Genomic DNA, 14645 nt, shown 5'->3' on the forward strand with positions numbered 1-14645 from the left:
GATTGTTTAGGCTAAAAAAGTGATGAGGAATATGTTAATAGTTCAGATTAAACTGAAAAGTGTGGGTGTCTATAGTCATTAGATTGTCAGTATCACAGTATTTGAAAATAACTGTCAGTTTCAGCCAAGAAGTCACGTACCTCATTGTCAAATGGGTTACTTCACTTTTGTATATTCACCATTTATGTTGGAACTACACTTGATTGTCAGTGAGGTAAGTGACTTCTTCACTGGATAGTCATCACGGTTTGATTTTGTGACACTACTGTTGGCAAATTATGAGAAGGATAGACTTTGCAAGAAATAGCAAGACATGCTGAAGCTATAGGCACATGGAACTTATAAGGAAGTATATTATACTATTTCATTATTTGTACATGATGTGATATACATCCTTTATGTCTATAAAATTTCTAATAAAGTTATGTTTTTACATATATGCATACTTTTTTTTGAGAGCTGATTGTTTAAACATTGACCATCACACCATGGCACAAAACCCTGGACTCCACTTGCCTAGAAAGAGAACTTAGGAGGAGGGTACAACTTGTCCTTTGCTATCAACTAGGTCTCTGACCTTAGGCAAGCTTTCTGGATTTCAGTTTGTTCTTTTTTAAAATGAGGGCTTTGGATGTTTTTTAACAATTTTTTCCATCATGGATTCCTTTGGGAATCTAATAAAAGCCTTGGACATTGTAAGAAAAATGGATACACACACACACATTTGTCAGTTATTTCTGAGGTTTAGGGGCTCCTTAAGTTCACTCAAGTACCCCAGGTTAAGGATCTATGCACTCTCTAAATTCCTTCTGGCTCCAGAAACTAAAATTCTGGGATGTCAAAACACAATCTGATAAAATATTTATAAAAATATTTAGAGAAACTAGTTTTTCCTCCTGCTTCAGCAGCAAAATCAGAGTAATCCAAGCTGGAATTAAATCAGCAAATGGATTTATTTCCAAAAAAAGATAATTGGAGAACAACCCACAAGCTGAACCCACAAGCTGAACCCACATGGCAAGTCTTCCTGCAGAAAATTTCTTGTTCCTAAATTTGAAATGTCCCACTCCTACTGCACATAATATTATTAGTAGTAGGCAGAAAATTCATCGTGACACAGATTTCAACAAATATTTATTTGGTATTTCTGAAAAGTGGAATGTTTCTGTAGGAAAAGTAAGAGCTATGTAGATAAATGTGAAAGGATTTCCAAATCCTTCAGGGTAAGCATGATATGAAAGAGGGGATGGGAAGAAAGATACCAAGTTGCCTGAAAAACCAATTTCAGTTTCTCAAAGTGCACTGTCCCGTTTGTGAGGGGCAGCATGTTCCTTCCTGATGAAGGCAGGGGCCTGAGAATTCAGATATTTCTAAATAACCAGAATCAGTAGCAACCCAGGCCTAGTATATATGGTGATTGCTCAGTGATTTATAAAGTTCACTCAACATCCTCACTTCAGAGGCCCTGAAAGCACATTCTCAAAGCAGGTCAAGAGCAAGAAGTTTCAACAAATGTTGTGTTAGTAGTAGTAAAACTATGTTAACAGCGAAAAGGCCCATCTGCCTCTGTAAATTTGTGTCATGGAATTTCCATGTGGCGATTTAGATAGCTATCAATCAATATGCAAAGCCAAATATATGTAGGACAAGAAGGTTGGTTACACAACTATGTTTTAACATGATTCAAACTATGTAAAAATCGAAAAAGGAAATACATGTCAATATTCATTGAAAAAAATGGAAGGCTATACAGCAAAATACTAATGGTGGTTATTTTGGAACGATAAAAAAAACTTTTTTTCTGGATTTTTAATTTTTTTCTCCAATGAATGTGTTATTTCCATAATTAGAAAGAAAAATATACAAAATGTTTCTCATTAGAAGGATAAAAGGTCATATTACATCTAAACTATTAATGTCTAGGTTTTTGTTTTTGTTTTATCAAAAGGTTAAAAATCCAAATAAAAAAAATTTATTGGAGTATAATTGATGTACAGTGTTTGTTAGTTTCTGCTATACAGCAAAGAGAGTCAGTTATACATACACATATATCCACTTTTTTTAAGATTCTAGTCCCATATTGGTCATTACAGAGTACTGACCAGAGTTATCTGTGCTATACAGTAGGTTCTTATTAATTATCTATTCTATATATAGTAGTGTGTATGTCAATCCCAATCTCCCAATTTATCCCTCCCCCCCAAATTGTTTTTAAAATGTACTGGTTTTTAACTCTATTTGTATACTCTATTTTGAATACTTAAGTACTACTCTTCATCATCTTTGATAAGTTGAAAGGGATCATTTTTGGTTTACTGGTGCCTGATGTTCGGATCCACAGATACAAAAATGAGGACAGATACATTCTCTTTGATGAAGAGAACAACCACTAATTGCCTTTATACACTCAATCATTAAGGAATTATTGAGCACATATTTGAGCAAGCTGTACTGAAGGATACTTAGGTTCATAAGAGAGCCTCTGCTCAAAAAACACTATAAAATCTACAACTTCCAGATGTCAAACTTGGAGCTGGTGCAAGCCCAAAAGAATCTGCTCCCAAGAGAATTAACACTTGGACTCTTAAATATAACTTTAGTGACTTCTTCCCTTCCTCCTCCATCTCAGCTGAATGAATATACTGCATCCAGAAGGTGTGCCTGCCAGAGTCTGAAAAAAATTTAGCTGTCAAATTCTGTAAACAAAGAAGATCAAGTGTGATTTCATTATAAGTAGAATGGGTGATGATGGATTGCTTGGTGTGAAGTGACATGTGACGGGCTGTCTGCTGGCTGAAAAGAAATCTGTCTCCACCAAGACCTCAAGTAACCTGAAATTCTGATATCAGAGATGTATTGCCTTGAATTTCGAAGATTTTCTACCCTTCAAATGTTCCCCAGGAGTAGGAAATCATCCTTTGGGTGACAACAGCTAAGCCACTATTAGCTTACGTCTTGGAAAGATTAGTCAAGCCTTTGCATCTGGGATACAGGTATTCAGCAGAGAAAGGAAGAAGAAATTAGGTACCAGGAGAAGGTATAGTTGGAAATGCTGAAAGCAAGGCAAATTGATTCACACACACACGCACACACACACACACATTTTTCCTAAACCCCAGGACTGTGCCCAGGACAGACTCAAGCCATGGAAGGGTCTATATTTATATTCTCTTATAGTGTAACAGTAAACACTTGCTATTTAGCAGATAATAATGAACGCCAGAAATGATGAGTGGTTATTAAGCTTTACTTGAAAAGAGAATGTGCATGAGCAAGGGAAGGGGAGAGCAGTCATGCTGTCAGTGCTTTGCCTAAGAAATACTTACTGAATGAATGAAATTAAATACATGAAAAAAACAGATGAAGCCAGACATGATAATGGTAATATTATTAATAATAACAATAATAATCACCTTAAAATGCAAAAGGTTAAAGATCTATAAGCAGCTTTTTATATATCAAATTAAGCATACCGTTGTCTTCACATTCATGTTTTGAAAGAGTGCAAGACATGTCGACTCTTCCTCGAGGGAAAAAAAAAAGTCTAACAAACAAATATATCAAAAGACCAAGTCTTGACCACTTGCCTCTATCTTTGTTATTTGCTCCCTTTTTCAAAATGAATAACTAGAGACATTCTGGGGCACTCATAAATTGGCCTAGAGCTCTTATTTCCACTGGTTGACCTTCACATGAATCAGAAGCAACCAAAGCTTTTTGCTTTTGTTAATTAAAGATTCTGGACTGATCAAAAACTTCATTTGTGCTAAGGCCAGTTGGTGTAAAGTCTGCAACCCAGACTTAAGTGAGACATCTGTCAGAATAGGAAAAACATGCTTTTCCATCACAGTGAAATTTAAGAAGAGGCCCATCTTCCATTCAAGAAAAGTGCTTTTGCACGGGTCAAGCAGAAACCAAGCAACTCAAACCAGAAGACCTTCTGCTATATTTGAATGCCTGGCATCTGGAAAGGCTGAACCTTAAATGAATAAATGAATAGATTTGGCAGTCTCTTCAAGAAGTCTCTAAAATTTTCCAAGCCAGTGGAAAAGAATAATGGTGAATACAGTGACTCTTCATCCTGAATTTTCTAGGAGAGACCAACGTTTCAAATAATTGATCATTCTCCATAAAGGTATTACCATATAGCCTGATTTAGGGTTCAGAAAAAATGGCCTGTGTATTTATGGATCAAGTCCCTTCCTGTACAATAGCTCATGATTACAAAATGATGCAACAGGAATGTTAGCTTGGTTTAAACTTGTTATGTTTTTATGAACTAAAGAGAATTTATCTTGATGTTGACCTACTTTTTTCATAGACTGAATGCTACCTCCCCAAATGCCCTTGAATATAAATGACTTTGTACTTGACTATGGTCCAAGCTAAAGGACAACAGATAAAAGGAAAACATTAACTAAAATACTAAACAATAATAAAATGTTCATGCTAATCAGATTTTCTGATTACCTAAGGATTAGGCAGAAACAACTTTTGCAAAAATAGTTTCCAAAATGTATGAGTCATTCTTAAAAATATAAATATGGGGAATGGAATTTAGTCTATTTTTATGGGTTCAGGATCATTGTTCTAGACTTTAATTCTTCAGAGATTATTTCTGAAAATAGACTGGCAGACAGTGCGGGCCATTGGACTAAAGGTGAACTGACTTTAAAACAGTTTCTAAAAGATACTTGTGGCAATGAGCTTTAAAAAGTTATACCTGTACAATAATATTTTGTTTTTTAACTTGTCTAAAAGGATTTCAGCTCTATTTAGGATTGGAGGTTCTATTTAGTAGAATGTTATTTAATAAATCTGCCTACCTTCTATATATTCAGTCTTCTGCTACTTGCTATGATCAGTCGATCAAAGTTTTACTGCTATTTTTCAGATAGCTTCTCAATTTTAGATGTTTATTCTTATTCTCATTTGAATGCCTGACTATATCTTTGTCTGGTTTTTGTGGGAGGTGTCTGTGAACCTTGAATAAGAAACACCATCTGTAGTTCATTTCTTTGGCATAAGGGTCCATTTAGAGAGATTTTTGGCATTTAAAACCAAACTGCTGTGCTACCCTCTGGCTGCTTCTGATAAAATCTAACAGAAGAAATTGGTAGCATGTTCCCCTACAGGTCTTTCTCTGTGTGGAATTTCATGTTTGTCTCACAGCCCAGTTGAATGTCTACTCATCTTATCAAGTTGACATGATTAATTTCTCACTGATAGGACAGCAGACACATTAAGAATAAATTAGGGTGATGCTGCTTTCTGTTAAAGTCCTCTGTGTGTACACACTTGTAATTTTCCAGCCAGTAATCTTGAGTGTATTTTCTAACAGTTCAGATATACCATTATTTTCCATTTTCACTTCTCTTTTTTTGATGTCTGCAGATTGGGGAAGGGCCAGGGGAAATGCCACTTTATTTGCTCTACATTTTGCCAAAGGTGGAAGATTTTTAATGGTTCCTCTCTGCAAGCTTCCAGAGGGGGATAAATGAACCATACAGCGATACTTATAATCTAATTAAGATAAAACATCACATCCTTCCAATTAACTTCACTTCAGATTCAGAAGACCCAAATGTGATCTATACTGAGGACACATCTTTATCAAGCCCACACAGACAGCAGAAAAAAGATATCCTCTTTCATCATTCAAAGAGCAATTCCTTCCTTTCTTTTCCAAGATGACAACAGTGTATCAAATTCACAAAATTTTAACAATAATTGTACCTTAGATTCATAGAGGGCCATTTATCAAAGCCTCTTGTTTGAAGAAGCTTTTAAAATATAAAAGGTAAATATTAAGGGACTTATGCCTTTATCTCTGACACATAAAGAGCTTAGATGCTGTCACTTCCATCCTTAGAATAAGAAAAAGTTGAATAAACTTAAAATCAATGAGTTTTTTTGGACCATCAGAGAATTGAGGTCACAGGGCAGACAGCCACTCTGAATTCTAGAGAGACAGAAGAATACAAAGAAACACAGCCGATGTCAGCTTATCCAGAGCAAAAGCCACTAGAGCCATAAATTGGTAGGAACACTTCAATAGTTATTTTGATGAATTGCTGGAGGCTGAGTGTAGACTAGCATGGAAAACGAGAAGTTCCTGGGGGCTGCAGTTTTACGGAGACCCTCACACTTTCATGGATTATACCTCCAGGAACCTCACCAGGTTCTTACAATGGAGAGCCAAGAAAAATCATCTCATGTATTTGGCAAGGGTGGGGGAAAATAATCATTTAAAGATATGTTCATTGTGTTCTCCATAACAAAGGGTGACTCTCCACTGAAAAGACTTCAGTAGAGCCTTATCTTACACAGGCATAAGAGCAATTACCCAGCCCCAGTCCTCGCTAGCCTCCTGTCTCACCCCAAGAGGGCAGAGAGAGGGGAAAAAAGTTAAGAAACTCTTGTGAAACTCACATCCCAGTAACACAGGTCCACTAAAAACTGAGATTTAATCTTAAGATTATAGAACACTACTCCTAATCCACTCCTAACCACCACATCAACAGAGCTCCAGTATAGCAGTAGATTACAACTCAAAGAGCTGCAAGGTTCACATTCCTTAGGAAGGGGTTCTCAGGGAAATGCAAAGGTAATAGTGAGGACAAACTCAAGGACACCAGAGAAATTTGAGGCCATGTCACCTACAGTTACAAACAAACATTAAATACAGCCTGATAGCCAGTTTAACATAAAATCTAAAGATCTATGTATCTTATCTCTTACTGTAAGTTATGTCTGGCTTTTAATAACAACAACAACAAAAATCACAAGGAATGCTAAAAGTAAGTCTGAAGAGATAAAGCAAGCATCAGAACCAGACTCAGATATGACACAGATTTTGGAATTATCAGACCAAGAATTTAAAATAAATTTGATTAACACATTGAGGGCTCTAATGGAAAAAGTAGACAATATGAAAGGGCAGATAAATAATGTAAGCAGAGAGATGAAAAGTGTAAGAAAGAATCAATATAAATGTTAGAAGAAAAAAAGTGTAACAGAAATGAAGAATGCCTTTGACAGACTCTTCAGCAGACTAGACACAGCTGAGGAAAGAATCAGTGAATCTGGAGAAACATCAGTAGAAACTTTCCAAAATGAAATGCAGAAGGGAAAAAAAACGGAACAGAACAACCAAGCACTATGGGGCAATCCCAAAAGGTATAACAAAAAGGATAATTGGAATACCAAAATAAGAAGAGACAACAGAGCAGAAAAAAATATATGAAGTAATTATGGCCAAGAAATTTCAAAATTTAACAAGAGATACCAAATTATACATCCAGAAATTCAGAGAACACCAACAGACTAAATACCAAAAAATCTACAGTTAAGAATATCATATTCAAACTCCAGAATAAAATAAAGAGAAAATCTTGAAAGAAGGCAGGGGAGAATAAAAACCTTACCTATAAAGTAAAAAGGATGAGAATTATAGCATAATTTTCTTCAGAAAAAAAGAAGAAAATTTTTCTTGCAAGCAAGAAGATAGCGGAGTGAAATATTTTAAATGATGAAAGAAAAAAAAATCTAGAATTATATACCCAGCAAAATTATCCTTCAAAAGTGAAGGAGAAATAAAGATTTTCTGAGACAAACAAAAACTAAGAAGAGAGGGATGGTGACACATGAGGCTCCTGAACTTCTCTTCTTCCACAGACACACTGAATATACCACTATACATGAGACAATTCCCTCTGAAAGAAGTCCAAAAATAGCTGAGTGACTCCTATACACTGGGCAGATGAGAAAATACCCACACAGAAATAGGTAGAAAAGGCTGAGACCTTCTCTCCCCACTTCCAGCATAACATCAGACAATTGGGGGAAAACCCCAACCCCTACCTTCCTCAAGTGAATTGTTTGGACCCCACATTTAGTGCCCCAACTTTCAAGACTCCTACCTGAAGAATGGGCCCTCCAAAATGCCTAGCTCTGAAAGACAATGAAGCTTGCATCCACGAGACCCACAAGACTATAGCAAACTAATGGGCATGCAAGGACTTGCTATGACTATTCCCTCAGGGTTCAGCTCAGAAGGAGCAGGAAAAATTGCCCATCTCTCAGTCTTTCCCTGGGAAGGTTTGCATCTAGATACTTCAAAAGCTGCTGCTTGAAGGCCAAGATTATAATTTAAGCACACATCTAGGGGCTGGGTGCAACGCTCCCCAGAGACTGCGAAACTTATGGACATTTCCACTGCCATCTCTGTGTAGTCCACTCAAAGTTGCCAGACTCTCCCTGGAAGGAGCCTGCACATGCATCTGCACCCTAGCTTTTGCACTGCCAACTGAGGGATGGATCCTCAGATTGCTTGGCTCTAATATCCAACAGGGCTTCCATTCATGAGATACAGGGACTACTGCAAAAAGGAGTTCTTAACCAGCTATTGTCTCAGGACTCAGTGCAGAGGGAGTAGGCAAAAATGCCTGTCTCCCAGTGTATCCTGAATGGGATCCATCTGCATACTTTGAGAGCCACTGCATCAGGGTCAGACTTCTAATATAGCACACATCTAAGGACTGGTTAGTATATAATGATACAGAGGTCAACTCATCAAAAGAATATAACATTAGTAAATATTTATATACCCAACATAGGAGCACCTAAAAATATGAGGCAAATATTAACAAATCTGAAGGGAGAAATAGCAATACAATAATAGTAGAGAAATTCAATTCCCCACTTTCAACAATGGATCGATCATCCAGACAGAGTATCAGTAAGAAAACAGTGGGCTTAAACTAACATTAGACCAGAGGAACCATATCATAGACATATCATAACATTCCATTTAACAGCAACAGAATACACACTCTTCTCAAAGACACATGGAATATTCTCCAGGATAGATAATATATTAGGACACAAAATAAATCTTAAAAAACTAAGAGGCAGAAGTCATATCAAGTATCTTTTGCAATCACAATGGTATGAATCTAGAAATCAATTGCAAGAAGAAAACAGGGAAATTTACAAATAAGTGGAAATTAAACAACATCCTAATGAACAACTAATGGGTCAAAGAAGAAATCAAAAACAACTTAAGAGAAATTAAAATGGAAACACAATACATCAAAACTTATGGAATGCAGCAAAAGAAGTGCTAGGAGGGTAGTTTCGGGGGATAAACAACTACACTTAGAAAAAAGGGAGACCTCAAATAAATAACCTAACTTTATACTCAAGGAACTAGAAAAAGAATATAAACTAAGCCTGAAGTTGGTAGAAGAAAGAAATAAGAAATATCACAGTGGGGAAAAAAATGAAATGGAGACTACAAAGACAATTAAAAAGATCAATGAAACTAAGAACTGATTTTTTGAAACCATAAAAAAATAAACAAAACAGATAAAACTTTAGCTAGACCAAGAAGGAAAAAAAAAGGACTCAACATTAGAAATGAAAGAGGAGACATTACAATACTACATAACACACAAATACAAAGGATCATAACAGACCACTATGAATATTTATAATCCAACAAATTGGAACCTAGAAAAAAAACATATACCTTACTTGAAACATACAACCTACCAAGAATGAGTCATGAAAACAGAAAATCTGAACAAATCAATTATTAGTAAGGAGATTAAATCAGTATTCAAAAACCTTCCAACAAAGAAAAGTCTTGGAACAGATGACTTCACCGGTGAATTCTACCAAACATTTAAAGAAAAATTAATACCAATCCTTCTCAAACACTTCCAAAAAATAGAAGAGGACGAAATACTCCAAACTCACTTTTCAAGGCCAGCATTGTTTTGATACCAAAGTGAGACAAGGACACTACAAGAAAAGAAAATTACAGGCCAATATCACTGATGAACATAGATACAAAAATTCTCAACAAAATACTGTCAAACCAAATTCAGTGGTACATTAAAAGAATTATACACCATGATCAAGTGGGATTTATTCCAGGGGTGTAAAGATGGTTCAACACCTACAAATCAATCAATAGGATACAGTGCATCAATAAATGAAGGATAAAAGTCATATAATTATCTCAATAGATGCAGAAAAAGCATTTGTCAAAATTCAATACCTTTTCATGATAAAAACTCTCAACAAACTGGGTATAGAGGGAATGTACCGCAACATAATAAAGGCCATATATGACAACCCGACACTAACATCACACTTAATGGTGAAAAGCTAAAAGCACTGCCTCTAACATCCAGAGTAAAACAAGTATGCAAACTCTCAGCACTCCTATTCAACACTATACTGGAAGTCCTAGCAGAACAATTAGGCAACTAAAGAAATAAAGGGCGCCCAAATTGAAAATGCAGAAGTAAAATTGTTTTTCTCTGCAGATGACATGATAGATAACCATAAAGGCTCCACCAAAAAAAACCCTGTAGAAATTATAAATATGTTCAGTAAAGTTGAAGAATACAAAATAAATATTAAAAAATCAGCTGCATTTCTATATACAAACAAAGAACTATAAAAAAAGAGAAATTGGGAGGACCTTCAAGATGGCAGAGGGGTAAAATGTGGACATCATCCTCCTCTCCACAAGTAAAACGTGGAGATCACCCTCTTTCCCATCAAAAAATACATCTACATGTGGAACAACTCCTACAGAACACCTACTGAACGCTGGCAGAAGACCTCAGACTTCCCAAAAGGCAAGAAATTCCCTACGTACCTGAGTAGGGCAAAAGAAAAAGGAAAAACAGAGACAAAAGAATAGGGACAGGACCTGCACCTCTGGGAGGGAGACATGAAAGAGGAGAAGTTTCCACACACTAGAAAGCCCCTTCATTGGTGTAAACAGGGGGTGGGCGGGGGGGAAGCTTCGGAGCCATGGAGGAGAGCACAGCAGCAGGGGTGCAGAGGGCAAGAGAGAGATTCCCACACAGAAGACTGGGACCGAGCAGCACTCACCAGCCTGAGAGGCTTGTCGGCTCAACTGCCGGGGTGGGTGGTGGCTGGGAGCTGAGGCTCAAGCTTTGGAGGTCAGATGCCAGGGAGAGGACTGGGGTTGACTGCGTGAACACAGCCTGAAGGGGGCTAGTGCGCCACAGCTCACCAGGAGGGAGTCCGGGAACAAGTCTAGAACTGCCTAAGAGTCAAGACACCATTGTTTCGGGGTGCATGAGAAGAGGCGATTAGGAACGCTGCCTAAATGAGCTTCAGAGATGGGTGTGAGCTGCGGCTATCAGTGTGGACACAAGAGACAGGCGTGAAATGCTAAGTCTGCTGCTGCAGCCACGAAGAAGCCTGTGTGCAAACACAGGTCACTATCCACACATTCCCCCTCCCGGGAGCCTGTACAGCCCGCCACTGCCAGGGTCCCATGATCCAGGGACAACTTCCTCGGGAGAACACAGTGTGCCTCAGGCTGTAGCAGCGTCATGCCAGCCTCTGCCGCTGCAGGCTCGCCCCACATTCCGTACCCCTCCCTCTCCCCAGCCTGAGGGAGCCCGAGTCCCCTAATCAGCCGCTCCTTTAACGCCCCTCCTGTCTGGGCAAAGAACATATGTCAGAGGGTGACCTACATGCAGAGGCGGGGCCACATCCAAAGCTGAAGACTAGGAGCTGTGTGAACAAAGAAGAGAAAGGGAAATTTCTCCATGCAGCCTCAGGAGCAGTGGATTAAATCTCCACAATCAACTTCATGTACCTTGCATCTGTGGAATACCTGAATAGACAACAAATGACCCCAGAATTGAGGCAGTGGCCTTTGGGAACAACTATAGACTTGGGGATTGCAGAATGGAACTGACTAGTTTCTGATTTTTATGTTTATCTTACTATAGTTTTTAGTACTTGTTATCATTGGTGGATTTGTTTATTAGTTTGGTTGCTCTCTTCTTTTTATTTTTTTTATTTTAATAATTAAAAAATGTTTTTATTTTAATAATTTCATTTTACTTTATTGTATTTTATTTTCCTTCTTTCTTTTTACTTCTCCATTTTTTTCCAAGCCATGTGGCTGACAGCGTCTTGGTGCTCCGGCCAGGTGTCAGGCCTGTGCCTAGGAGGTGGGAGAGCCGACTTCAGGACACTGGACCACCAGAGACCTCCCAGCCCCACCTAATATCAATCAGTGAGAGCTCTCCCAGAGATCTCCATCTCATCACTAAGACCCAGCTCCACTCAATGACCAGCAAGCTCCAGTGCAGGACACCCCATGCCAAACAACTAGAAGACAGGAACACAACAACACCATTAGCAGAGAGGCTACCTAAAATCATAATAAGTTCACAGACACTCCAAAACACACCACCAGACGTGGTCCTGCCCAAAAGAAAGATAAGATCCAACTGCATCCACCAGAACACAGGAACCAGTCCACTCCACCAGGAAGCCTAGACAACCCACTGAACCAAGCTTACCCACTGGGGGCAGACACCAAAAGCAATGGGAACTATAAACCTGCAGTCTATGAAAAGGAGACCACAAACACAGTAAGGTAAGCAAAATGAGAAGACAGAAAAACACTCAGCAGATGAAGAAGCAAGGTTAAAAACCCAACAGACCAAACAAATGAAGAGGAAATAGGCAGTCTACCTGAAAAAGAATTCAGAGTAATGATAGCAAAGATGATCCAACATCTTGGATATAGAATGGAGAAAATACAAGAAACGTTTAACAAGGACCTAGAAGAACTTAAGAGCAAACAAACAATGATGAACAACACAATAAATGAAATTAAAAATTCTCTAAAAGGAATCAATAGCAGAATAACTGAGGCAGAAAAACGGGTAAGTGACCTGGAAAATAAAAGAGTGGAAATAACTACCACAGGGTAGAATAAAGAAAAAAGAATGAAAAGAATTGACGACAGTCTCAGAGACCTCTGGGACAACATTAAATGCACCAACATTCGAATTATAGGGGTCCCAGAAAAAGAAGAGAAAAAGGGACTGAAAAAATATTTGAAGAGATTATAGTTGAAAATTTCCCTAATATGAGAAAGGAAATAGTCAATCAAGTCCAGGAAACACAGAGCGTCCCATACAGGATAAATCCAAGGAGAAACATGCCAAGACACATATTAATCAAACTATCAAAAATTCAATACAAAGAAAAATATTAAAAGCAGCAAGGGAAAAACAACAAATAACATACAAGGGAATCCCCATAAGGTTAACAGCTGATCTTTCAGCAGAAACTCTGCAAGCCAGAAGGGACTGGCAGGACATATTTAAAGTGATGAAAGGGAAAAACCTACAACCAAGATTACTCTGCCCAGCAAGGATCTCATTCAGATTTGATGGAGAAATTAAAACCTTTACAGACAAACAAAAGCTTAGAGAATTCAGCACCATCAAACCAGCTTCACAACAAATGCTAAAGGAACTTCCCTAGGCAGGAAACACAAGAGAAGGAAAAGACCTACAATAACAAACCCAAAACAATTAAGAAAATGGTAATAGGAACAAACATATTGATAATTACCTTGAATGTAAATGGATTAAATGCTCCAACCAAAAGATATAGACTGGCTGAATGGATACAAAAACAACACCCATATGTATGCTGTCTACAAGAGACCCATTTCAGACCTAGGGACACATACAGACTGAAAGTGAGGGGGTGGAAAAAGATATTCCATGCAAATGGAAATCAAAAGAAAGCTGGAGTAGCAATACTCATATCAGATAAAATAGACTTTAAAATGAAGATTGTTACAAGAGGCAAGGAAGGACACTACATAATGATCAAGGGATCAATTCAAGAAGAAGATATAACAATTGTAAATATTTATGCATCCAACATAGGAGCACCTCAGTACACAAGGCAAATGCTAACAGACATAAAAGGGGAAATCGACAATAACACAATCATAGTAGGGGACTTTAACACCCCACTTTCACCAATGGACAGATCACCCAAAATGAAAATAAATAAGGAAACACAAGCTTTAAATGATACATTAAACAAGATGGACTTAATTGATATTTATAGGACATTCCATCCCAAAACAACGCAGTACACTTTCTTCTCAACTGCTCATGCAACATTCGCCAGGATAGATCATATCTTGGGTCACAAATCAAGGCCTGGTAAATTTAAGAAAATTGAACTCCTATCAAGTACCTTTTCCAACCACAAAGCTATGAGACTAGGTATCAATTACATGAAAAAATCTGTAAAGAATACAAACACATGGAGGCTAAACAATACACTATTTAATAACCAAGTTATCACTGAAGAAATCAAAGAGGAAATCAACAAATACCTAGAAAAAAATGACAATGAAAACACGATGCCCCAAAACCTATGGGATGCAGCAAAAGCATTTTTTAAATTTAATATTATATATACATATTTTTCTTTATAACAAATTTAATCAGTTATACACATACATATGTTCCCATATCCCCTCCCTTTTGCGTCTCCCTCCCACCCTCCTTATCCCACCCCTCCAGGCGGTCACAAAGCACTGAGCTGATCTCCCTGTGCTATGCAGCTGCTTCCCACTAGCTATCTACCTTACGTTTGGTACTGTATATATGTCCATGTCTCTCTTTCGCTTTGTCACAGCTTACCCTTCCCCCTCCCCATATCCTCAAGTCCATTCTCTAGTAGGTCTGTGTCTTTATTCCTGTCTTACCTCTATGTTCTTCATGACATTTTTTTCTCTTAAATTCCATATATATGTGTCA

The sequence above is a fragment of the Mesoplodon densirostris genome, chromosome 1 (assembly GCF_025265405.1).
Source record: "Mesoplodon densirostris isolate mMesDen1 chromosome 1, mMesDen1 primary haplotype, whole genome shotgun sequence".
Taxonomy (NCBI): Eukaryota; Metazoa; Chordata; class Mammalia; order Artiodactyla; family Ziphiidae; genus Mesoplodon; species Mesoplodon densirostris.